The sequence below is a fragment of the Erpetoichthys calabaricus genome, chromosome 5, assembly GCF_900747795.2.
Source record: "Erpetoichthys calabaricus chromosome 5, fErpCal1.3, whole genome shotgun sequence".
NCBI lineage: Eukaryota > Metazoa > Chordata > Cladistia > Polypteriformes > Polypteridae > Erpetoichthys > Erpetoichthys calabaricus.
Window position 1 is genome coordinate 170,322,897 of NC_041398.2, and position 26,838 is coordinate 170,349,734.

The 26,838-nt window shown below is 40.2% G+C and overlaps 1 protein-coding gene across 1 annotated transcript in view; it reads right to left on the reverse strand.

Moving 5' to 3' along the window:
- Positions 1 to 26,838, reverse strand: part of scfd2 (sec1 family domain containing 2) — a 651,507-nt gene that overhangs the window by 527,095 nt on the left and 97,574 nt on the right.

Below are 26,838 nucleotides of genomic sequence, written 5' to 3' on the forward strand. Positions count from 1 at the left end.
ACTAATAGGTTACAACCTACAGATGTTCTGCAACAATTAAAGTTAATTAAGCCTTGGACATTGAGGCAAACAAGTTGCATTGGTGTCCCCAATTTCTGCTGATTACTTAAAATCATTCTGTCTGTCTTAAAGCAGCGTTGGAACAGACACCTATTACACCTTCTAAAGTACTATTTGGGCAATACAGTATTCCAGTGATAATGGCAAGAAAACTGCAATTAACAAATGAAATGAGACAGAGCATTATTATCCTTAGAAGAGTAGGCCCTTCATTTAGAGGAACTGCAAAAAAAAATCAAAGTGTCAGTGAGTATGATGTCCTACACAATCCAAAGACAACTAGTAACTTGAAGAGATCTGGCTGACCTAAAGTCACAATCCAATCGGCAGACCTAAAGTCACAATCCAATCGGCAGACCTAAAGTCACAATCCAATCAGAAGACACATTTCTGAGGGTAACCAGCTTGTGTGATAGGCGCCCTACAGCACATCAGCTTTAAGCACAACTTAACCAGTCTGCAGTAATCTACAGCTGGTATTTCAAGGCCCAATATTGTTCTTTAAGGAATGGCTTTCTTACTGCCACTCACCCTGTCAAACCTGCACCACAAAGTCTCCTCTGGCAGTTTACTTCTTACTTTCCACCATTTTAGGCTATTCACAGGTGGTGCTCTGTTCCTTCCTATCTGTAGATAGATAGATAGATAGATAGATAGATAGATAGATAGATAGATAGATAGATAGATAGATAGATAGATAGATAGATAGATAGATAGATAGATAGATAGATAGATAGATAGATAGATAGATAGATAGATAGATAGATAGATAGATAGATAGATAGATAGATAGATAGATAGATTGAGAAACACATACAAACACACATAATTATATCATACTAGGGGGCTCCGCCCCCTGCTCGCTTCGCTCGCCAACCCCTGGTGTTGGTTAATTCCAAATAGCGTGATGTATGTATGAGATATAGCATAGTGTGAAGGTGTATATGACGCATATAGGAAGTAAAGAATAAACCGCATGGCACATTGTAAAGATTTATTGGAAAATTTCCTTGTACACAACATTAGTAGTAAAGATGGTGTCTTGTCCTTGAATGAGTTTTCATTGGCATGGATCATTTACAACCTTAACTTTAACGTCAGATGAACGTCGAACTCGTGAGAAGGCCACATAAAGTTGTCCATGTCCAAATACGGGCTCAGAGAGGTAGATGCCAACCTTGTCCATGGTTTGTCCTTGTGATTTGTTGATGGTCATGGCAAATGCAGGTTTAATGGGGAACTGTCGCTGTTTAAGTGTAAAAGGTAATTCCAGGTCAGAACTTGTAAGGTCAACTCTAGGAATCAGAACAGTGTTGTTAGCATGTGCTCCTGTAAGTACTTTTGCTTCAATAACATTGTGTGTCATGGTGTTGACGACCAAACGTGTACCATTGCATAAACCTTGTTTAGTGTTAAGGTTTCTTAATAGCATGATTATTGTTCCGATTTTAAGGTGAAGATTGTGTTGTGGTAATCCGGCTGGGTTAATAGTGTTCAAATACTCCAAGGGGAAATTAAGATGGTCATTGTCGTCATCAGAGTCAACTTTGTCAGAGCTTAGAAAGAGCTGTGCCTCTCCAGGAAGCAAAGCAATGACTTGGTTATTTATGTGATCAACATTAATATTTTTTGGACATAATATAGTACGTTGTGTTAAAAGGGGTATTTGGTCTAATGAGATTGCTGTTCCAAATATCTCCGTAACTAAGTCGTCGCAGATAAAGGCTTGAGGAATTGTAATAATATCGGGGTGAAGTCCATTTGTATTGGTGAGGGTCCCATCTCCCAGTTGTAATAACCAATTGTTATATTCTGGATCTGGACATCGCATGTTTTGTACCAACTGTATCTTTTGAAAGCAATGCCAATTGTCCGCGTATTTTAAAGTGGACTGAACAATAGCTGAGCACATGGCATGTGGAACAATAGCTAAGCACTGTCTAAAATCTCCTCCTAATAAAAGTACTTTTTCTCCAAAGGGAATATCATTATTCATCAACGTTTGTAGAAGTTTATCAATCGTGTTGAGTAAGTGACTGGATGCCATTGTACATTCATCTATAATTAACAGTTTCGCAAGACGGATGTCACGTGCATTGTTACTGTTCATTTTCATATTGGATACCGATGTTTCTGTGATTGGGACCGGTATGTTGAATAAGGAGTGACATGTGCGACCATTTATTAACAAATTAGCTGCCACTCCGGTTGTAGCTGATGCGATAATTAACTGTTGTTTTGCAGTAAAGAAATGTATAAGCGTCTCATAAAGGTATGTTTTTCCGCTTCCTCCAGGTCCGTCAAGAAAGAAGCATTTGGGTATGGGGCTGTCGTCGTCTGTGGCAAGAACAATTTTGTGAAAAGCATCAGATTGTAAGGCATTTAAACTGGAAATCATAGTCTGTGCAATCTGTTGTTCTTTTTGGAGATCTATTGTTGTGGAATGTAGATCTGGTAAGGAATCTGGAACATTTGGTAAATGGAAGTTATCCAATGTATACCCAAGGAGCATAAGAGCTAACCGAATGTCGTTTAGTGCATAGGCTTCACAGTTGATGCAGGAATCATTTTTTTCATGTAGCTTGTAGCATATGTCCTCCATCATTCCTACTTTGTTTGTATTCCAGAGGTTCGAAGGATCTGATGGGGAGGAGAAGGCACAGATATAAGCAAATAGTTGTCGAACTTGACCTGGCATTGAATAGGATATTGCATCATGTAAAGTTTTTTGCCAAAGTGTATCATCTAATAAATATCCTTTGTCATTTACTGCCTCTTGGAATGTCTTACAGAGTTTGATGGTGCAGCCATTTCGAACAGTTTTAATGTCGTCAAATGATGTAGCTCCGGTCTCATGTTGAAGAAGTAATCGGAGATAAAACCTTTCCGGCTCCTTAATACTGACAGTGTACAGTCGGCCTATGACATTATCACTGTGGTGATGTCGTTTTCTCCAGAATGTGCCATTGTCAATCCAAACATAGTGAACCGGAATTTCCCAATACTTCCACTGGTGAGCACTGTGATCGTTTTGATTGAGTTTAAACCATGCGGTAAGTTTAGTATGTTTTGTGGTTGCTCTCTTCGCCGCTTGTAGCTCATTACCTGCATGAAAACAGACAGTTTGTTCGTGCTCCAAATGAACTGGCAAGCAACATATTGTGTGGCTCTGATGGTGCATACGAAAGCAAAATATTCTCCATATGGCCTCTGGAGCACTGACGTACCGTGAATCAACATACATTCGAGTCTCATCGTGATCATTTCTTTCAGATATTGAGACATTAGCACAATCGTGTCCCTTGTAAACGTATTTGAATAGATATTTAACGCTTTTTACTGTAGCGCAGATTTCAACATTTATATGGCAGTTGTACCGTAAACATAAATAAGGATTGTATGGTACGATCCATCTATTGTCAATTGAACGACCTGGAATAATTTGCAATTCACTTGTTTTTCGTCTCATATATTTAGGATATCCATTTATATTACCAAGTGTAACGTCTTGGAAGTCTTTGGGGAAGCCTTTTGAACATTTGCCATTAACCATACATGGACTGTTTGGATTTCTATTGCCACATGGTGTATGAATCATATTTCTGATAACAATCTGAAAGAGACGTGGAGAGGTGTCACAGTTTGGAATTTCAGCTTTGACTATTTTATCGATGTCATATTCTGTGTGTATTTTGGAATCATCATCAAGTATTAATAATATATGGGTGTGTGGTAAACCTCTCTTCTGAAACTCGATAACGTGGATAATGGCTTTAACAGTTCCAAATAGAGATCTATTTTTGATATGTTCTAGCAGGTTACTTAGTTTAAGTCTAAAGACTCTTGCAACTAAATCAGGACGATGTTCGACTCTTTGCCATGGCATAAGATTAGTCGTAATCTCTGTCCATTTAGGATTGCAGGTCATAGTGATAAATAGATCAGGTTTTCCAAACTTTCTTACGATAGCCATTGCATCTTGGTAATGTTGTTGCATATTGCGTGGGCTGCCTTGAAAGGAGGATGGTAGAATAACAGGTTTTCCAGCAGGGTGTTCCATCACGTCAGCATCACGATTTATGTAGTCCATTAGTGATTTGTACTTATCGGCTCTAAGTGTAGGTTGGTTGTTTCTAATCCACTGTAGATCATTTGACTCCGCTCGGATATAAACGTCAATGATGTATTGTTGAGTTAGCTTTCCTGCATTGAGTAATGGATTAAAGTCCTTTCTTACTGAGAGTCTGTAGGAGAAATATTCTTTCATGGATACACGTGATCGTCTCTGTGCCTGATGTTTTCTAAATCTGGAAATCCTAGCACTCCATCCTTCCTGTCCAGTTGGAAACAAAATGGGGTATGTCAAAGTATTAAGTTGTCAATGTCTATGCATTGGAATCTAGGTTTGTTGGTTCCATCAGGACGTAAATGCAGAACAATATCGCGGTCAAATGGAGGCTCCCCATCTTTACTTTGAAAGACAATTGCCACTTCATTAACGACGGGAAGATTGTATCGTCTTGGATCTTGTTCTTTGTCCTTTATTAAGATTAAAGCAATTGTAGTTGCTGCTACACCTTCTGCTGTTGCTTTTGTATTGGCCTCTCTTTCAACCTCATGTAGCATTTTTATAGACTTAGCTAATGGGTGATTGTTTATGACATTAGTGACGTTTCTCATTATAAGCTCCGTGCATTGTTTGTTTTCAGGAAGGTTCATTCGTTGATAGATTGCGTCATCTGGATCCAAGATGTAGATTTGTGCAAATTTGCGTTCTTGATTTGTTTCAGGGTGCACTGTTCCAATGCGATGTAATATTTGTCCACATACGCGAAAGCAGTATGGGCCATTGCCTTTTGGTGGCCTGATATTTACTCCGGTAGATGCAAAAGCAAATGAACTATTGTAGGATCTAATGCAGTTCATAAAGTTTTTACTTTCAGGTACAGCGTTAGTTAGAAGCTTCCGTAGATATTCAGGATATGAATGTAAAGGAGGCAGTCTAACTTGACCCTTTTGACAACAACGTGTAAACTCATTAGTTGTATTGCCAGTTGTTTCTTCAGGGAAGTTAAGTGAATGACAATGATTGCAAATGACATTCATTAATCCCAATGAATTTTCATGAATAGTGGACTCATTATTGAACGCGTTGTGAGCCAACTGGCGGAATCGTTTAGCAGGTGTTAGTCGTTCATGTCTTTGACGTTTATCTTTTGCTTGTGCCGTTTGAGAGGCGCGTTGTTGTATGTCCAGTATTTGGGATGTGTTGTTTTGGAGCTGTAATCGCTTTGCTTGTGTTGTGTGAGAAGCCCATTGTAGTCGCCGGCGTTCATTGTTTTTATTGAGCCTGGCCCGTTTTTGTATCCCGGTCAGTCGAGCTTTCTCTTTTTTGAGCCGCGCCTGCTTGTCTTCTGGCATTTCAGACGCGTGTTGTAGACATCTGCGTTCATTTATTTTTTCCCGTCGCTCCCGTTTTTGTATCTCTGTGACTCGAGCTCTTTCCTTTTGAACCCGTGCCTGCTTTGCTTCAGCACTTTGAGACGCGTGCTGCATGCGTCTACGTTCATTGTATCTGTCCATTTGGGCTCGTTTCTGTAACTGTGTTAGTTGAGCTTTTCGTTTTTGGAGCCGAGACATTTTTTCTTCTGCGGTTTCAGAAGCGCGTTGTAGGCGCCGACGTTTATTGTTTTGTTTCATGCGGGTTCGTGTTTGTGGTCCCGTTACTCTTGCCGTATCGTTTTGTACCCGTGATCGTGAACTCACGACTTGTTTGTTCTTCATCGTTAGTAAAATGGATAAGTAATAAGGAGGATCGCACTTACTGTTAATATGCAGCGTTTTCTGTGGTTGTACGGTGTGTATAGTGCATCACTGTAATGAGATTCACCTATGCTGTAAAGTTTGTACGTGTGTAGATGATGTATGTGTAATACGGACTGTTTGTTTCTTCGTATTATTACCCATCAGGTGTTGCGCCTGTGTTATCTGTGGTTGTTCTGTTAAAATTGTATCACTGCAATGTGATTTCAATATGTATTGTAGTCCGGTCTGTTGTTGTTTATGTATGACGTTGTTTGTCGGCGTGCGTTTTTTTTTAGAAGTGCGTGGAATCTGCTGTGTAGTGTGCACGTTGATTTCATATGCGTGTTATAGGCGAATGCTTGTATCGTAGTATTTGCCGTTTTCCGAAACACAATTCGCTTTCTGTAATATGTTGGGCTTGATGTGTGACCCTTTGTGGACTCCGTAGTCTGTCCTGTTTTACTGTGGAGTGGGGGTGTGAGTACTCTTTTTCAGTACTATCTCGGGCTTGATTTACTGTTAGGCGGGGATAATCTGATTCAAATATGTTGTGTTGTCCGTATGTGTGGGGTTTCTGTATGATCTCGAGTGTTCGCTTGCGGTTGCTCTTTCGTTTTTGAGCCTCAATCTCGGGCTCGATGGGTGACCGTGTGTGGAGTCCGTTGTCTGTCCCGTTTCAGTTTAGGGAGTGTGTCTGACTCCTCTTTTTTGTGTGATATGGGCGCGTTGCCTCATTTCTTATTTCTGTTAGTGGAGGGGTGCTTTGTGTCTCATTTCTTATTTATGTTAGAGTGTGGACTCCGTAGTCTGTCCCGTTTCGTGTGCTATGGGCTTTATGCGCCGCTTGCGTCTGACTCCTGTGCTATGGGCTGTGTGTGGCGCTTGCGTCTGACTCCTTTTTTGTTGTGTGCTAGGGGCGTGTTGCCTAATTTCTTACTTGTGTTAGTGGAGGGGTTCTTTGTGTCTCGTTTCTTATTTATGTTAGTGTGTGGACTCTGTAGTCCGTCCCGTTTCGTGTGCTATGGGCTTCGTGTGGCGCTTGCGTCTGACTCCTTTTTTTTTGTGTGCTAGGGGCGCGTTGCCTCATTTCTTATTTCTGTTAGTGGAGGGGGGCTTTGTGTGGCGGGCGTGGGTCTGAATCCTCTTTTTTGTGTGCCATGGGTTTGTGTGGCACCTGTGTCTGACTCCTTTTTTTTGTGTGCTATGGGCGCGTTGTCTCATTTCTTATTTTCCGTTGGTTGGAGGGGGGCTTTGTGTGGCGCCTGCGCACTACGTCTTTTGCGTCCACGGACAGGTCCCTGCGTCCATATCCGTTTTACCATTCTCGTTTAGTAATATGGATCTTTTGCTTTGTTTCACATCTCCTTCCTGATCGCTGAATATATTTTACCAATCTGCCATCTGGTACTGCAATAGTATATCAATTAATAAAATTTTGGCATTAATTGATTTAGATTCTGGTATCTATAAAAGCTGTATCATCCATCTCAAGCCTTCCTTTAACCTCCGTTTTTAACTACATGATATTGTAAAATGCTATTAAATCTACTAACGGTAGTAATTACTGTACTGTACATTTTATTACAAATGTTATTTTTGAATATCAGTCTCTGTTAGAAAAACGTTTAATAAACAAAAATGTGACATTTCTTTGAAGAAATAAACAAAATGCTCCAGTTTTCTAAAAGTTAACCAAGACCATGAGCACACCTAAACGCATACATTTTTCAAACTTGTTTAAGAAATATAAAAAGCACTAGCTTGTATTACCCAAAATGTAGTTCAGATAAAAATAATAAAATCATCTTAGTGGTTATATGAAAGTGACAGTAACACTGTGCCAGACAAAAATGAGCAAAATGGTTAAGGTTTTTGCTTTTGCAAAACTGATGCAAACACACACTTGAGATACAACTTTATCAACAATGTAACAAAATTTCGTCTGTCAATCTAACATTAGAGATGGAAAAAAAACTGGAGTCTCAAAAAAAATGTTTGTATTTGCTGTCAGAAATTAAAATACACCCAAAAAAAATGGGGACACTTGTCAAATGTTTCCAGACACAAAAAAGACATTGTCAAACAGAATTTTAACAGCCTGTTAACAGCCACACTGAGGATAGCCAGAATCAAGTGGATAATATATCAACGATATAGAAAACACACAGCCCATGGAAAATGTACCATCATATAATATACTGCATAACAGAAAAACACTGCAAGAATTTTAATATTAAACAATTTTAATATTCCACTGTGCAAGTGCTGTTTAAAGTAGAGATTTATTTTAATTACCAATATTATTTTATTGGTACTACTATCTTGCATTAGTGAATTATGATAATATACTCAAACACAATTTAATTTAGTCACAGAGACTATAACAACAGAAATGTATTATTTACTGTTTTATTCATATACCACTTTAACTGCTATAAAATTAAATGGACAGAGAAGCACCAATATATTTGTCTTTTCAAATTTATACATATTTTAAATATTTGTAAAACCAAACTGCTTGGTCTTGAAGAAGTGACAGCTGGTCCTGAAATGTGAAGGTCTATTCTACTTTGTGGCTGAATTCTTCACTAGCTCCAAAAGGTTTAAAATCCCTGAGGCATTGTTATGAATGCCTATTTCTTACTTTCTCAAGATCAACCACACTCTGGAAATGCAACATATGAGATGAACTTCTCCAATTTACCCATTTTCTTGGAAATTAAAACAAAGGACAAGGAACTGTTTGTAAACTAAGTACATTGAACTATATGTCTGCTAGTTTAATTGTTGGTCTATACACTTGTGAATATACTGTAATTGTCACTCTGCTCAGCATTTGTGTGTTTTGCTTTAATATTAGTATTAAAGTCATCTTCTCTGTAAGTTATCTTAACATTTGGGAGTACAATTTTTTTGAAAAAAAAGCTTTGGTTATTGTGGTTCTAATGTTTCCAGCACATAATGTATAATGCAGTTTCCTCAATAAAGAGATGTCCAGATTGTAAATGAAGTGAAGGAGATATATACCAAGCTGCTACTAACAATCCTCCCAATAACTGTTGTTATTGTTAATTAAACTTTCAATGCTATTTCAGAGATCTCTGATTCGGTAAGGGCCCAGTTCTAAAAAAATCTTCTGCTGAGCTTGAATCATTAAGGACAAAAATATAAAAAACTGTTTATGTTACTGCGGTGAGCTGGCAGCCTGCCCGGGGTTTGTTTCCTGCCTTGTGCCCTGTGTTGGCTGGGATTGGCTCCAGCAGACCCTCGTGACCTTGTTGTTAGGATATAGCGGGTTGGATAATGGATGGATGGATGTTTATGTTAACAGGAACTATCATATAATTTCTAGCCAGAACCCCACTGAGTTGAGTTTTGCCACAGACACTCCCTAAAGGTGGAAACATGTTTTTCTGTCATGTTTTGGCAATGTTTTTAAGGAAATGTCCTGAACAACAACAGTAAATGCATAATTCTTCTATTATGTGTCTCCTTAAGCATTTCACTTCTACGCCTTGTCCTCCAAACTGTTTTAGAATTGGTTTATTGTGCATTTTCCCTGGAGGTTTAGGACTAAAAACATTTTCTGCCCCTAAATGTTTGCTTGACTTAGTATTTCTTTTTTTCTTTTTTTTCTTTTTTTCTGATTAACCCTCAATCATGCAAGTGCCTGGAAGACAGGAAGTAAAGAGATGATCCTGACCAGGGGTGTTCCTAACATCAGGGCATTCTGGGTGAACATCCAGGGTGCCTTGGTGGCAAGGGGCCTTGACTTAAGGTGCAACCCCATCACCCACTTGATGAAACAATCTATTATCTGTGTGATGAAATTACCAAGGGGGACTTCTCCCCAGTTCCATAGAACAGTTGAGTGTACTTAAAAGTTTATAAGGTCATGGTTGTCATGTGTACAATATACAGTGAAAATCTTACTGGTAGTAGTAGTATCAGGAGTAGTATTAATATTGTCACATGTACAAAATACAGTAAATGTTCCTACTAAAAGTAGCAGTAGTAGTAGTGGTAGGAATATTAATTTTGTCATGTGTACAGAGTACTGTGAAATTTTTATTTACCAGAGTGTGATGTCATAATGCATCATTTGACATAGTGTGGAACGAGCCCTGGACACAGACAGGTAGACATGATGTTTGCACCCAACACACGTCTATTTACAACTATTATGTACAAGTCTGTGAAGCACAACCCAATGCTGCAGCACCAATCACCCTCAGTCCAGGCCCTCTACTCAATGCCTTTCACTCTCTTCAGGCCACCTCCTTGCCTCTCCTCCAGACCTCATCCTTCTCCTCACCCGACTCCAGCCTTGAATGAAGGGAGGCGGCCCCTTTTATAAGCACCCGGATGTGCTCCAGGTGTTTCCCGGCAATCTTCCACCGACACTCCCCAGTTTGGCGGAAGTCCCGGCTGCATCTCCGGAAGCACTCCGGGTGTCCCTGCTTCTCTTCCCCCCAGCACTTCCGGGTGTGGCGGAAGTGCTGAGGTCCAGAGCTGCCAAGGCATCCGGGTGCCCCCTGGCGGTGACCATGGGCCCCTACGGGGTTGAGCTTCAAAGCTCTGTACCCGTGGCCCCCAAAGCAACCAGGGCGTTCACCCCCTCGTGGTCTGGAGGAGGCAGAAGCCCTCCTCCGGTCCTCCTGGGCGTCCTGGCTGGGTACTACCCCGAGCCGAGTGCCACAATAGCAACAGTAAACAATATGGCAGCACCCATGCAGGGAATAAAAAAAAAATGGTGATGAGGAAAAACAAGCAAAAAACAAAATGGCATTGCCAGAATTAAAATAAAAATATTTTACACACAGAAATACATTATTGACATGTCAAACTGCATAAAATTAATTTCCAGCAATAACAAATATAGTTTCATGACACCTTGATGGGGTGGCAAATAAATACTCAATGATGCTGGGTTAATTTTAGTTTTGACAAGTAAACATGTTTGCATATCTTTGGCATATGGCAAGAAAATTGGACTACCAAAAGAATAATTCACACAGAATAAATGAGCAGGTAAATATGTAAACTATGTCCTAAGCAGCTGTGAAACCTAGCCAGAGGGGATGCACAAACCAGTGTGTTTCTTCGTGCTGGTCCCAAGCCCGGATAAATGGGGAGGGTTACGTCAGGAAGGGCATCCGGTGTAAAATTTTGCCAAATCAATATGCGGACAACAATACAAATTTCCATACCGGATTGGTCGAGCCCCGGGTTAACAACAACTGCCACCAGTACTGTTAGCCAACAGTGTGCTGCCAGAAATTGGGCTTCCGTTGGCCGAAGAAGAAGAAGGAGAAGGAGAAGAAGAGTGGGGAGACGTGTCCGGAAGCAGGAGAAAAGCAAAGAGAGTAGAACTGAGGGTAGGAACTTTGAATGTTAGCAGTATGACTGGTAAGGGGAGAGAGTTAGCAGATATGATAGAGAGAAGGAAGGTTGATATATTGTGCATGCAAGAGACTAAATGGAAGGGGAGTAAGGCCAGGTGGATCGGAGGTGGATTCAAATTGTTCTATCATGGTGTGGATAGAAGGAGAAATGGGGCAGGAGTTATTCTGAAGGAACAATATGTCAAGGGTGTTTTGGAGGTGAAAAGAGTGTCAGGCAGAGTAATGATTATGAAGCTGGAAATTGGAGGTGTGATGATGAATGTTGTTAGTGCATATGCACCACAAGTTGGGTGTGCAATGGGTGAGAAAGAAGATTGTTGGAGTGAGTTGGATGAAGTCATGAACAATGTACCCAAGGGACAGAAAGTGGTGATTGGAGTGGATTTCAATGGACATGTTGGTGAAGGGAACAGTGGAGACGAGGAGGTGATGGATAGTGTGGAAAGCATACCCCCAGACACAGACAGACAGACACCAGAATGTCCAAAACACACTTCTTTATTTCCTCTTTGCACCACAATGCCTTCCTTCAACTCTTTCTTCTTCTCTTTCTCTTTCTCTCTTCTTCTCTTCTCACCTTCGACCTCCTCTCTCTCTCTCTCTCTTCTTCTTCTTCTTTCTCTTCTTCTTCTCTTTCACCTTCAACCTCCTCTCGCCCTCCTCACAAGCTTCGTCTTCTTCCTCCCAACTCTGGCTCTCCTAGTGGAGGGAGGCAGTCCCTTTTATTATGACCCGGATGAGCCCCAGGTGCTCCCCCTGACATCCCTTCCTGGTGTGGCGAAAGTGTCATGAGAGCATCTGGAAGCAGACCAGGTGCCCTTGGGATTACTTCCGGCAGCACTTCCTGGTGTGGCGGAAGTGCTGCCATCCAGGACTCCCTAACTGTCCGGGCGCCCCCTGGCGGTGGCCACGTCTTCTCACAGTGGTGAGTGTCCTGGCTCCATTCCTGTGGCCCCCAATTAGGCCCGGACGGCTGCCATCTCGTGGCCGAGGAGAAGTATCGTCCAACTCGGGGACTGTCCAGGCGTCCAGTGTCCCCGCTCATCCGTGACAATAGGTATGGTGTCAAGGAGAGGAATGAAGAAGGTCAGAGGATGGTGGATTTTGCCAAAAGGATGGACATCGCTGTGGTGAATACGTATTTTAAGAACAGGGAGGAACATAGGGTTACATGCAAGAGTGGTGGAAGATGCACACAGGTAGATTACATCCTATGTAGAAGAGTTGATCTGAAGGAGATTGAATACTGCAAAGTGGTGGCAGGGGAAAGTGTAGTTAAGCAGCATAGGATGGTGGTCTGTAGGATGACGTTGGAGATCAAGAAGAGGAAGAGAGTGAGGGCAGAGCCAAGAATCAAATGGTGGAAGTTGAAAAAGGAACACTGCAAGGTTAAGTTTAGGGAGGAGGTGAGACAGGCACTGGGTGGCAGTGAAGAGTTACCAAACAGCTGGGAAACTACAGCAGATGTAGTAAGGGTGACAGCAAGAAGGGTGCTTGGCGTGACATCTGGAAAGAGGAAGGAGGAAAAGGAAACCTGGTGGTGAAATGAGGAAATACAGGAGAGTATACAGAGGAAGAAGATGGCAAAGAAGAAGTGGGATAGTCAGAGAGATGCAGAAAGTAGACAAGAGTACAAGGAGATAAGGCGCAAGGTGAAGAAAGAGGTGGTGAAGGCTAAAGAAAAGGCGTATGATGAGTTGTATGAGAGGTTGGACACTAAGGAGGGAGAAAAGGACCTGTACCGATTGGCTAGACAGAGGGACCGAGGTGAGAAAGATGTGCAGCAGGTTAGGGTGATAAAGGATAAAGATGGAAACATACTCACAAGCAAGGAGAGTGTGTTGAGCAGATGGAAAGAGTACTTTGAGAGGCTGATGAATGAAGAGGACGAGAGAGAGAAGTGGTTGGATGATGTGGAGATAGTGAATCAGGAAGTGCAACGGATTAGCAAAGAGGAAGTAAGGACAGCTATGAAGAGGATGAAAAATGGAAAGGCCGTTGGTGCAGATGACATACCTATGGCACAATGGAGGTGTTTAGGAGAGATGGCAGTGGAGTTTCTAACCAGATTGTTTAATGGAATCTTGGAAAGTGAGAGGATGCCTGAGGAGTGGAGAGAAGTGTACTGGTGCCGTTATTTTAAAATAAGGGGGATGTGCAGGACTGCAGTAACTACAAGGGAATAAAATTGATGAGCCACAGCATGAAGTTATGGAAAAGAGTAGTGGAAGCTAGGTTAAGAATAGAGGTGATGATTAGTGAGCAGCAATATGGTTTCATGCCAAGAAAGAGCTCCACAGATGCAAGGTTTGCTCTGAGGATGTTGATGGAGAAGTTTAGAGAAGGCCAGAAGGAGTTGCATTGTGTCTTTGTGGACCTGGAGAAAGCATATGACAGGGTGCCTCGAGAGGAGCTGTGGTATTGTATGAGGAAGTTGGGAGTGGCAGAGAAGTACGTAAGAGTTGTACAGGATAAGTGTGACAGTGGTGAGGTCTGCGGTAGGAGTGACGGATGCATTCAAGTTGGAGGTGGTATTACACAAGGGATCGGCTCTGAGCCCTTTCTTATTTGCAATGGTGATGGACAGGTTGACAGACGAGATTAGACAGGAGTCCCTGTGGACTATGATGTTTGCTGATGACATTGTGATCTGTAGCGATAGCAGGGAGCAGGTTGAGGAGACCCTAGAGAGGTGGAGATATGCTCTAGAGAGGAGAGGAATGAAGGTCAGTAGGAACAAGACAGAATACATGTGTGTAAATGAGAGGGAGGTCAGTGGAATGGTGAGGATGCAGGGAGTAGAGTTGGCGAGGTGGATGAGTTTAAATACTTGGGATCAACAGTACAGAGTAATGGGGATTGTGGAAGAGAGGTGAAAAAGAGAGTGCAGGCAGGGTGGAATGGGTGGAGAAAAGTGTCAGGAGTAATTTGTGACAGACGGGTATCAGCAAGAGAAAAGCGAAGGTCTACAGGACAGTAGTGAGACCAGCTATGTTATATGGGTTAGAGACGGTGGCACTGACCAGAAAGCAGGAGACAGACCTGGAGGTAGCAGAGTTAAAGATGCTGTGTGACGTGATGTGTGACGAGGATGGGTATGATTAGAAATGAGTACATTAGAGGGTCAGCTCAAGTTGGACAGTTGGGAGACAAAGTCAGAGAGGCGAGATTGCGTTGGTTTGGACATGTGCAAAGGAGAGATGCTGGGTATATTGGGAGAAGGATGCTAAGGATAGAGCTGCCAGGGAAAAGGAAAAGAGGAAGGCCTAAGCAAAGGTTTATGGACGTGGTGAGAGAGGAAATGCAGGTGATGGGGTGTATCTGAGCAAGATGCAGAGGACAGAAAGATATGGAAGAAGATGATCCGCTGTGGCAACCCCTAATGGGAGTAGCCAAAAGAAGAAGTCCTATGGAGCTGTGAGGCAGTGGCTCTGACCACAACAAAACATTCTGTCCAGAACAGAAAGGCATTATCCAGAACAGTAAATTTATATATAAATAACATAGAAATAAACAGTAGTCTCTTGGTTTATGGTTGCAGGGGCCAGTCATTTTCAAGGGAAGAATTGAATGCAAGGCAAAAACTAGTCCCTGATGGGAGGACAGTTTATTGTGTGGCACACTGATGCACAACCACACAGGGCTATAATCTAGGATAGCCTATTAACCTAAAGTGCACTTCTGTAGAAATACTGGAGATGGATCATACATTAGTAACTAGAGGAAAAACTCACACTGACATGAAAAGTACATGTAAACGTTACTTCACCGATAAACAAATGAGCCAAAAATGTTCACTAAAATAAGAACCAAATTTTACTGGATATAGTTTTTTTTCCTAATTAAAATTGTGTGTGTTTTTTCTTTTTACATTAGTGAATTACCTTGTTCGGGATTAGAAATAAACTATACATACATATTTACAAACTTACAAAGAGAACGTGCCTCTAAATTGCAAAAAAATATTTGTTGCACAAAGATGACTTTTCTGTTGTTGTCATCTCTTCGTTTGGTTATTTTAGCCAATATGGTTCTTGCTACATTTAATTCAGTCCTAGAGGGTGGTATTGACGGTGATGTACTTTCTTTTCTTTCCTTTGGCCTTAGAATGCCTTGTATAATTTATTTCTGCCTTAATGCAAGATGCAGGAAAAAGAGGTCCACTATTTCATCATTATTATAGCTTTCTAATTTTTAATTTATAGTAGCATGAAAATTTTACTTAAATACAGTTAGGTCCATAAATATTTGGACAGAGACAACTTTTTTCTAATTTTGGTTCTGTACATGACCACAATGAATTTTAAATGAAACAACTCAAATGCAATTGAAGTGCAGACTTTCAGCTTTAATTCAGTGGGTGAACAAAACGATTGCATAAAAATGTGAGGCAACTAAAGCATTTTTTGAACACAATCCATTCATTTCAGGGGCTCAAAAGTAATTGGACAAATTAAATAACTGGAAATAAAATGTTAATTTCTAATACTTGGTTGAAAACCCTTTGCTGACAATGACAGCCCAAAGTCTTGAACTCATGGACATCACCAGATGCTGGGTTTCCTCCTTTTTAATGCTTTGCCAGGCCTTTACTGCAGCGGCTTTCAGTTGCTGTTTGTTTGTGGGCCTTTCTGTCTGAAGTTTAGTCTTCAACAAGTGAAATGCATGCTCAATTGGGTTAAGATCAGGTGACTGACTTGGTCATTCAAGAATTTTCTACTTCTTTGCTTTAATAAACTCCTGAGTTGCTTTGGCTGTATGTTTTGGGTCATTGTCCATCTGTATCATGAAACACCGCCCAATCAATTTGACTGCATTTAGGTGGATTTGAGCAGACAGTATGTCCCTGAACACCTCAGAATTCATTCAGCTGCTTCTGTCCTGTGTCACATCATCAATAAACACTAGTGTCCCAGTGCCACTGGCAGCCATGCACGCCCAAGCTATCACACTGCCTCCACCGTGTTTTACAGATGATGTGGTATGCTTTGGATAATCAGCTGTTCCACGCCTTCTCCATACTTTTTCTTGCCATCATTCTGGTAGAGGTTGATCTTGGTTTCATCTGTCCAAAGAATGTTTTTTCAGAACTGGGCTGGCTTTTTTAGATGTTCTTTAGCAAAGTCCAATCTAGCCTTTCTATTCTTGAGGTTTATGAGTGGCTTGCACCTTGCAGTGCACCCTCTGTATTTACTTTCATGCAGTCTTCTCTTTATGGTAGACTTGAATATCGATACGCCTACCCCCTGGAGAGTGTTGTTCATTTGGTTGGTTGTTGTGAAGGGGTTTCTCTTCACCACGGAAATGATTCTGCGATCATCCACCACTGTTGTCTTCCGTGGACGTCCACGTTTTTTTGCGTTGCTGAGTTCACCAGTGCTTGCTTTCTTTCTCAGGATGTACCAAACTGTAGATTTTGCCACTCATAATATTGTAGCAATTTCTCGGATGAGTTTTTTCTGTTTTTGCAGCTTAAGGTTAGCTTCTTTCACCTGCATGGAGAGCTCCTTTGACTGCAAGTTGTCGGTTCACAGCAAAATCTTTCACATGAAAGCACCCACCTCAAATCAACTCCAGGCCTTTTATCTGCTTAATTGATAATGACATAACAATGGACTTGCCCACACCTGCCCATGAAATAGCCTTTGAGTCAATTGTCCAATTACAGTACTTTTGAGCCTCTGAAATGAAGGGATTGTGTTAAAAAAAATGCTTTAGTTGCCTCACATTTTTATGCAATCGTTTTGTTCACCCCACTGAATTAAAGCTGAAAGTCTGCACTTCAACTGCATCTGAGTTGTTTCATTTAAAATTCATTGTGGTAATGTACAGAACCAAAATTAGAAAAAAGTTGTCTCTGTCCAAATATTTATGGACCTAACTGTACATGCAGTTAGACTTAAACATATAGAAAAGCATGACTTTTGATCTCAGTTAAACTAAGTATCAAGCAATTTAGAAAAAAGTGCTGACCTACTCATTTACTAATTAGTTACATTTCAGATAATAAAAGGTAATGCGCAGAACACAGGCATAAAAAATCTTGCAAATCTAATGTGAATTTTTATTGTAAATAAAATTCTCACTTATGTTCCTCATTAATAGCACAAATATTTTACTAAATTAAGAAGGCCTCATTTATTGTTATAGCTCAATGAGCCACAATTGATTTAACACAACACAACAATATTAAACACACATAATTCAGGTGAGCATCATGGGGGCTAAAGCCTATCCCAGCAGCACATGAAGCAGGGCAGGGATGAAGCTTGAATAAGTTGTTGTCCATTAGAGATCTCATAAATGCCATCAATCAAGCCCAATTTAGAATAACCAGTGAACTTAACACACATTGGTAGGTATATGGGTGGAAAAGCAGAGTACTCAAATGAAAGGCCAGGCAGGTAAAACTGCAAACTTCACACAATGGAAAACCAGGGGGAATGTAATGTAATGTAAACAAGAACTATTAAGAAGTAATGATATATGTCTATCTTCTAACATTGTAGGATAAATGCTGAACCTGCTATTGAATCTCACTGAAGTAAAGAACCTGGATTCATATTACAAAAAGTACCTGTCATACACTTATGAGCTTACAATTGGTAAGTGATTCGCCACAAAAAGCATTGTGACTATGTCCCTTATCTATTATAATGAATATATGATCATACTTCTTTATTTTAATGAAAATACATTAAGATTCAAAGTTGAAAGGACTTGAATTTCCATTTAAAGATAGGCATCTGGTACTGTACTTGCTAATATGAAAAATTATACTACATTTGGTGAAAGTCAATTCTACTAATTAAATCCTAATAAAACTCCAACTTAAAAAAACACTAATACGGACTCAAAGTAAACTTTTACAGAATATAACTAACAGTAGTAAACAAGGTAATACATATATCAAACATATCTCTCTATTATAAAAAAAAATCTTTGGGATGGGAGGGAGACTAGGGAGATGAGACGTGATCTTCTCCGAAGACAATCTGAAGACCCGTGAGAGACACTTTAACTTGCTCCCAGCTCTTAAAACAACGACAAGTGACAAGCAAAACACGCAGCTCACCAGCAGCAGAAACCCAGCAGATGATCCAACCACTTCTCCTTGCGTGTGTTCAGCCACCCCAAACCCCCCCAAACCCCCCTCACAACGCGAGCGGCAGAGACGCAAAGTGGCAAAAGGACAGCTGCTATACAGGCTTTAAAATGATCGATGGGCAGCGCGACAGAAGCAACAGCAGCAGAAAGACAACAGATGATCTGACGGCAACTCCTTAGCATGCATTTAGCTGTCCCTCCTTCACAACGCGACCAGCGTTATACGGCCAGCGAGAAAGAGATTTAACCATGCTCGGGGCCGGAAATAAAGGACAAGTATTGTTTTTACAATGTCACGCGAGACAAGGCAGTGAGGCATCATTTAAAACAAGTCCACGGACATCTAACCTAAGCAGTTGTTGGATTGCTTTTGGCAGACATGCTTCATGTTCTCCCAGCTCTTAAAACAACAACAAATGACAAGCAAAACATGCAGCTTGCCAGCAGCAGAAAGCCAGCAAATGATCCAACCACTTCTCCTTAGTGTGCGTTCAGCCACCCTAACCTCCCCAACCCTCCCTCTCCCCCTTCACAACGCGAGCGGCAGAGACACGAAGTGGCATAAGGACAGCTGCTGTACAGGCTTTGAAATGATCAGGCAGCGAGACAAGCAGAACAGGCAGCTCATCAACAGCAGAAAGACAACAGATGATCCGACGGCATCTCCTTAGCGTGCGTTCAGCCGCATCAGCTTCACAACGCGAGCAGAGTTATACGTCCTGTGAGAAAGAGATGTAACCACGCCCGGGGCCAGAAATAAAGGACAAATATTGTTTTTACAAAAGTTTTAAAGTAAAAGTGAAAATAATGCATATGTAACAATTCCCATGAAAATAACAATCTCTTTAAATTGTACATCAGGTAAACCAAACCCAGGGATGGGCGAGCGAAGCGAGCAGGGGGCAGAGCCCCCTAGTACAAAATAAAACAGTCTGCTGTTACGATGCTTGGATTTTTAGCTTCAAGACTCCATTTTGATGATTTTTGTACAAATTTATTTCACATTTAAAATAACTGTTTTTATTTTTACTGTTGACATTAATGTCATTATGATACCATTTTGGATCAAGATTTCATTGTCAGTGCCCTATTTTGTGCAAGTTTTTCAAGGCCATGGTCATGATATAAATAAGAATACTCGTTCCTGTCAACATAACCACCCACTTCACAATGCATGACATTGCTGTGTGGTTCCTACAATATAAGGCCAAATATTTTATCTACTTCTTTTGGATTTTGTTTCCATTTTTGATGAGCAGTGTCACTTATATTTTTAACTTTTTTTTGTTTAACTCCCATTTATGGTGATCGAAGTAGGCAAGATGTCAAAAACACAGTATAACAGAAACTAAATCCACAGAGGCTAAACCTTGTCTAGCATTCTTTCTTTCTTTCTATGTCTTTTTATTGTTTATTGTTCTTTGTGTATTCCTTTACAATTTATGTTTACAAAACGTTTTTCCTACCACATTAGAATTTTATTATTTTTAACAATTTTTTTGTATACTTACATTTATGTACATATTTCATAACAGCAAAAGCACCTGACTTCCCGATTCCCCAGTAAATAATTTTAAGCCCTAATCCCTGTGTCCGCTAGTCTAGCTTCAGTCTTTTTCTGGTGCTTCACTTGCTCTGGATCTCAGTGACATAGATGAGCTACCAGGTGGCACTGTCCTTAAAATGCACTGTGGCAGAAAAGAAAAGTCTCCCCCAAAAGCACACTCAATGTCAAATGTTTGGGTTACCAAGTAGTCTACAAAGTGGGATATGTGTGCAAAGTTCTGTTGAGGTTTAAGCAAGGGTGTGGAATTATACAGTACAAAGAAAAAACACACACACCCACATTGAGCATATGATTCACATTTGGTCAATATCATTTGTTACATTTCAAGTCTTTAGAGTGTTGAGTCATGGGGCAGAATTTCCTTACACTACCTCTGTGTGAATGCCCCCAGCCGTACATAAAGCCAGGGAAATCTCAGTACTTATGCCTTTGTTTTTTCAGCTCTCTTTGAATATTGGATTTTCAATTTTATAACTTGATAAGTGCTCTTATTTTTTGATTAAGGCGTTTTATGTACTTTGCTGTTGTTTATGGAATTCAATTTTGGATTTAGATTAAACTTTGTTAACTTTCAGCTTGCCTTTCCAGTAAGCAATTTTTTTTGTTTGTTTTGCTATTTTAATATCTCTCTATTATAAAAAAAAATCTCGCAACGAGACGTAATGTTCTGAAGAGAGACAGAGAGACACTTCAGAGAGGCAGAGACACTTTCACTTCCTGCGACACGGTCAAGTCACATCATACTGACATCCACTGAAAGCATGTTCCCGTGAGACGATGACCTAGGCAAGGAAAGTAATAATCAGCCGGGAACAAGTGGAATTGAAAACCTTGCAGGTCCAAACAGGGTCAGAAATAAAAAAACAAAGAGAAAAAGACACAGTAAAACTTCATAAACATGTTCAAAAACGTTGGCGCCATACACTTGCAAAGGAGGTTACAGATTATGACAGCAGTGGAATTTGAAAGGCTCACAAAAAACCTTGGCACGCTACACATGCAGAGCAAGTTAAAAAATATGACAGTATTCAAAAGTGTCAACAACAAGACAGTACAGATCGCATTTACGCAAACGGAAATTATTACTAGGTGAAATAACGGGACAGCAAAAAGAGATCGAATATATGGACATAGGTGGTATGTCGGAAGTATGTAGATATTGTAAGGCTTTAAAGTTTAAGTCGGAGACTTGTAGATCGACTACTTCATGTTGTCATCAGGGAAAAGTACTGCTGCTTCCCAAAGAAGAGGCATTTCCGCAAGAATTAAAAGATTTGTTGTTTGGTGAAAGTGAAATCAACAAACTCTACAGGCAAAATATACACGTCTACAATAATCATTTCGTGTTAGCATCATTCAATGCACAAAACATTGATTTACACAATAATGGACCATACGCTATGTGAGAATCTGTGTTCCTACAACAATTACAGCTACGACAAATTTCATTTCGAAAAAAAAACACAATTTGGTCATGCAACATAGAATTGAAACAGCTAAACGATCCGATGTAATAGATATTATACAGCCAATAATGGATGCAAATCTATATGTCCAAACATATCACACTGTACACGAGATTTACCAGCAACACACGGACAAAGACATTTTCTTGGATGTCTATATGAATCTGAAAGATCACAGTCGCATTTATAATAAACCCACATATGACGAATTGTCAGCGATAATACTTTTGAAAGACGGAGCTATCAAAGACAGAGTAGATATTCGTGTATATCCAAAGAAAAAGCATGCTTCATCATTTATGTCAAATACACCGCCACATGCCGACACTTTACCTTTGCTTTTCCCAGATGGCGAAACAGGATGGTCGTACAATATGAAACAAATGCATTCAGCAAAACGAATAACACCCACACAATATTTCAGGTCAAAATTAGAGATACGTTCCCATGTATTTAACCCACTTCTATCATCTGAACATCTATCATAACATTATATTATTTATGCGTATGTAAAAGTCACAGCTAATCGTCTTTTCTTTATTAAATCGAATCAAGCTAAACTTAGATTAGAACATATGCAAGGTCTCATTGATCACATTCAAAATTCAAATAACAATAGTTCAGACAAATTCAAAATAGGTACTGCAGTAATATTACCATCATCATATCATGGTAGTCCAAGAGCATTGCAACAGTTATATCATGATGGAATGGCAATATCCCGAACTATCGGTTGGCCTGATTTATTACTTACAATGACAAGCACTCCACAATGACTTAAGCCCCCAGAAATCCGCAGCTTCTTGAGAACAATGCCATCTGCTACATCGGCTCTGGATATTCCCACTTTCGTAGGTAGATTGTTTTATCAGAAAAGTCTTATTTTTATTGAAACGATATTCACTCACGGCCAGTGATACGTTGCATTATCAAAAGTGAACATAATGCATATGTAACAATTCCCATGAAAAAAACACTTTAAATTGTATTTCCACAGGACCAAACTTGAGGGTTGGCGAGCGAAGCAAGCAGGGGGCAGAGTCCCCTAGTTACTGCAGAATGTATTGTAAGAAATTTGTTTTTTGTTATTGTGGCCAGGTGTTCTTACAGTTCCCCTCTGTCTTCATCATACTAAATTCAATCTTGGCTCATTTCTGGCTTGTGCATTCTGCATGCCCTGCTTCTGAACTGTGGGACCAAGATGATCTTTGTTTCTAGGCCTCACAGGAACACTTGGGCCTAGTTTTTGATTTAAAGCCTGTATTTGAGTTTTGTGGCACTTCAGATGAGGAAAAATTCACTATGTTGCTAGACGTAAGCACAGCTTTTGATACTATTGACCACACTTTTCTGTTAAATGGGTTGGAATATTACACTGATCAGGCACTGACATTATACCCTCTCATGTATAAGCAACAGAAAAAAATTACTGAAAATGCAAAGGAACATGCCTGTACTGTACAGATTGCAACATGGGGCTATGAGTTGCTGAATGTTTCAAAACATATCATAGGAAGAATATGTACTAAATCTACATCAGCACAGCAGTGGACATACCTTTCCAACAGTTATTATCTTGATGTTCTGGTATTTACATGTTTCTGTTACATATAACAACATTTTTTCTTGCTAAATAAAGTTTACACGTTTGGCTCATTTTTCCCGTGAGTAAATATAATACTAACAAAGCTATGTATTCCCATGGGATACAGAAGCATCTACCAGCTATGCTAAACAGATTACTTTGGCCAAAAAATGTGACCTGAGCTGTGAGGCAGCAATGCTAACCATTGCGCCACCATGCCTCCAACAAAAGACACAGATGAACAAAAACCACAAAGAAATTACAACCAATGGCCACAAACAAGCAACACCTAAATACAGTATATTGTATATCATTAGGCTCAGAGAGTTCCAGTTTTCAGGACACTAACTGGCCATGCCAAAAAGCAGTGAAGTGGGATTTTAGAAAGCATCTTTTTTTTTGCTTCTGAACTATTTGTGGAAACACTTTGCACTTTTTAACCAAACGCTCAAACAGATTTTGAGAAAAGTAATGCATTAAGATGGGAGGGAGTGGGATTAGTTGCTGGCTCTTGTGCTCACTCTTACAAGGAGGTACTTCAGGCCTTGACAGTCTTCTTACCATTTGATCTATGTGCAGAAGACAGTCCCTTGGAACTGAATGATCTACTAAAGAAAAGCTGGTTGGAGGAGTCACAGCCCCCTTCCACATAATCAAGTACCTAGCACAATTGTGACTAGCCAAAGTACCCCCCTTCATAAAGGAACACTTAGAGGACTCCCAATGAACCCAGGCACAGCAGTACAATCGTAGTACAGGCTTAGAGGATTTTCATCCAGGGGATTGGGTCATAGTGTTGGTCCCCACATCCAATACCAAGCTCCTATTCCACTGGCAGGGGCTGTATGAGATAAAATGGAGTGGAAGGGGCTGGTGGACTGCATCGTGATACAGAAAACCAGTGTCCGCAGTGCGAGTGTATCACATGAACTTGTTAAAACCCTGAAGGGAGAGGGATGACATCTTAACCCTCAATTACAGAGAGCACCTATGACTGACACAAAAGTAGGAGCAGCTATCAACTCGGTACAGAAGGCTGTGGACACAAATGCCAGGCAAATCATCCTTCGGGCTTACAACATTGTCAGCAAACCAGAGATCAAATTGCAGGAAAGCCCGTATCGACTAACGGAAGCAAACAGAGGTAGAGGTAGAGTAGGAGTTCAGAAGAATGCTAGACCAGGGCATTATTGAAGAAAGTCACAGCCTGAGGTCCATTGTTCTAGTCCCCAAGCCTGACAATAGTTGGTGATTCTGTCAAAATTTCCATTGGCTAAATCTTGTCTCCTGTTTCAATGCCTATCTTATCCCTCAAGTTAATGACCTTCACGAGCAGTTGAGAGGAACATGCTATTTATCCACCTTAGACATGATGAAAGAATACTGGAAGATTCCCCTGACAGAGCTGGCTAAAAGTAAACTGCATTTAGCACCCCTAAAGGACACTGGAAATATTGCTCCTACCTTTTGGGCTATATGGTGTGCCAGCAATATTCCAGCATCTGGTGGACAGACTGCTCCAGCCTTACAATACCAATAATGTTGCCCTTCCTGTATAACACAGTCATTTATTCCAGCACCAGGGTCAACCGTGTACAGCACATCTTGATCATACCCACCACCATCCACACAGTCTGTGCACTAACCCAAAAAAATGGTGAAACTGGACTTACTTTTGTCTCCAATTAACTCAGAGCAAAATCTCCAGCCATTGGATGCCAAGCATATTTGTAATTAATTACCTTAAATATGACTGCATGCATATTATATATGTCACGCTATACACATGAACAATAAAAGAACATGCTAATTCCCACATAACAAATAAAATGGCACCCCCAAATGGGAACAAGAAAAACAATTGCTATAAATGTAATGCATTCTTATTATTGTTTTTGTTCTTTGCATTTGTGCTTTTTTACAACAATGCATAGTTCTTGATATTTTACATTTTTATTATTATATTGTTGAGACTATTATGTATCATAGTTCAGAAGAAATCCTATCTGTGTGCATTCAGGAAGTTTTATTTTGTTTATTTCTGACTTTCTCTCTGAGCACACATTTTGTTTCCTACTTTTCTTCACTTGCCTTTTTATTTCCTTAAGGAAGTGCATCCCTTCTCTTCATCAAGCCTAACCTTTTTTAATCTCCTGATTGAATTTTCCATCAGGTCTTAAAAAAGTCTCCTTCCTTTGTGAAAGCCATAACATTAATGAGAAAAAGACACATATTAATATAATGAACAAGAAATTAACAGCAACACATACACATGGAAAACTATTTACAGTATTTATCATGATTGCAAAAATATGCAGAAATATTTAAAAAGCTCAGCAATAGCGCTGCTGCCTTCTGCCAAGGAGACTGGGGTTCACACTCCGTGTGCTCCCCATGTAGTTTGCATGTTCTATACATGTCTGTGTGGGTTTCCTTCAGATGCTCCAGTTTCCTCCCACAGTCCAAAGATATGTAGGTTAGGTTGATTTGCATTGCTAGATTAGCCCTAGTGTGTGTTTTTGAGCAAATGTGTTCACCCTACAATGGACTGGCACCTAGTCCAAGAGTTGTTCCTGCCTTGTGCCCAATGCTTGCTGAGATAGAGTCCAGCTTCACCACAACCCTGCTCAGAAAAGTGGGTTCGAAAATGGATGGGTGGGGTGGTTAGTTTAAAGAGTTATTCTCCTCCTCAATAACTCTAACTCTGCATATGAGTTATAAACTAGGGAAGAAAAAATCCATGTATTTTATGATATATCAGGATTACATTTAAGTGAGTGGAACAATCATAACCTACATCTGGTGTTGTTTTAATCATTGTGGTCTCTGTCAGTGAAGCCAATTCATGCCCACAGACAGCCAAGCAGACTCTAAATACAAAAAAAATCCCAATTGTTCTGTACAAGAAACTGCTTTCTGTCATTTGTTTAATAATTTGTCCTCAGAGGCTACAGTGTTAATAAATAGTTAAAGAGAGATGAAATGTCACAAAGTCCAAAAAGTGTTCCATATTAACAGAAATCCCAATGCACACTGCCCTACAGACAGCTAAGTGCAAACAACAGCCTCCATCGTCCTGCTACATATTAGTACGAGTGACCCTTATACACACAGTCAGCTAGTCAGGTCACTATTTCAATGAAAAACAAATGCAACAGGGCCACACAACTGACAGTCCTTTAAAAGCTATTTCCTCTTTAAGACTTCTTCTTTTGCCTGTTCTAGCTTTAAGGCCTTGAGCATCAGATTCAAATAAATACCAAGCTATTGTGACATAGTATATAGTCTTCAGAGTCACTGTTTTGTTTTCCTTAAATTATACTGCAATTCACTGATAAAACCGATTGCTTTTGTTAACTTTACACATTTTTTAAGGACTTGGGATAAAGCAACTGTGGGAGCGAGACAGGATGGCTCCTAACTGGGACAACCCTCTTGAAAGGCACTGACTCACCTCAACTATGATTCTCTTATTTTTAAATAAATCTTTTGACATCTACTGGAGATATGCCATAGAATAGCTAAATTAGAAACTCATAGATTTCTAAAATATGGGACATCTCTTTGTGAACAGCAAACGCACTCTCAAAATGTTAACATGTGGTTTTGATTTCCTTTTTAAGCCACATATACAAACACATTTCTTTCTACAAATGAAAAGGCTTTTAACAGACCAGAAGATGGCAATGTTTCTCTTCCAGATAAAGTAACTAGCATTTCTCACTTACAGTACAATTTTCAGCATGTGGTAAAAGGAGTACGGCACTTGCAATGGATTATTTAACAAAATAAAATATTTAGGAACAAAGTAATTGGCAACATAACTAATTACAACAAACATCA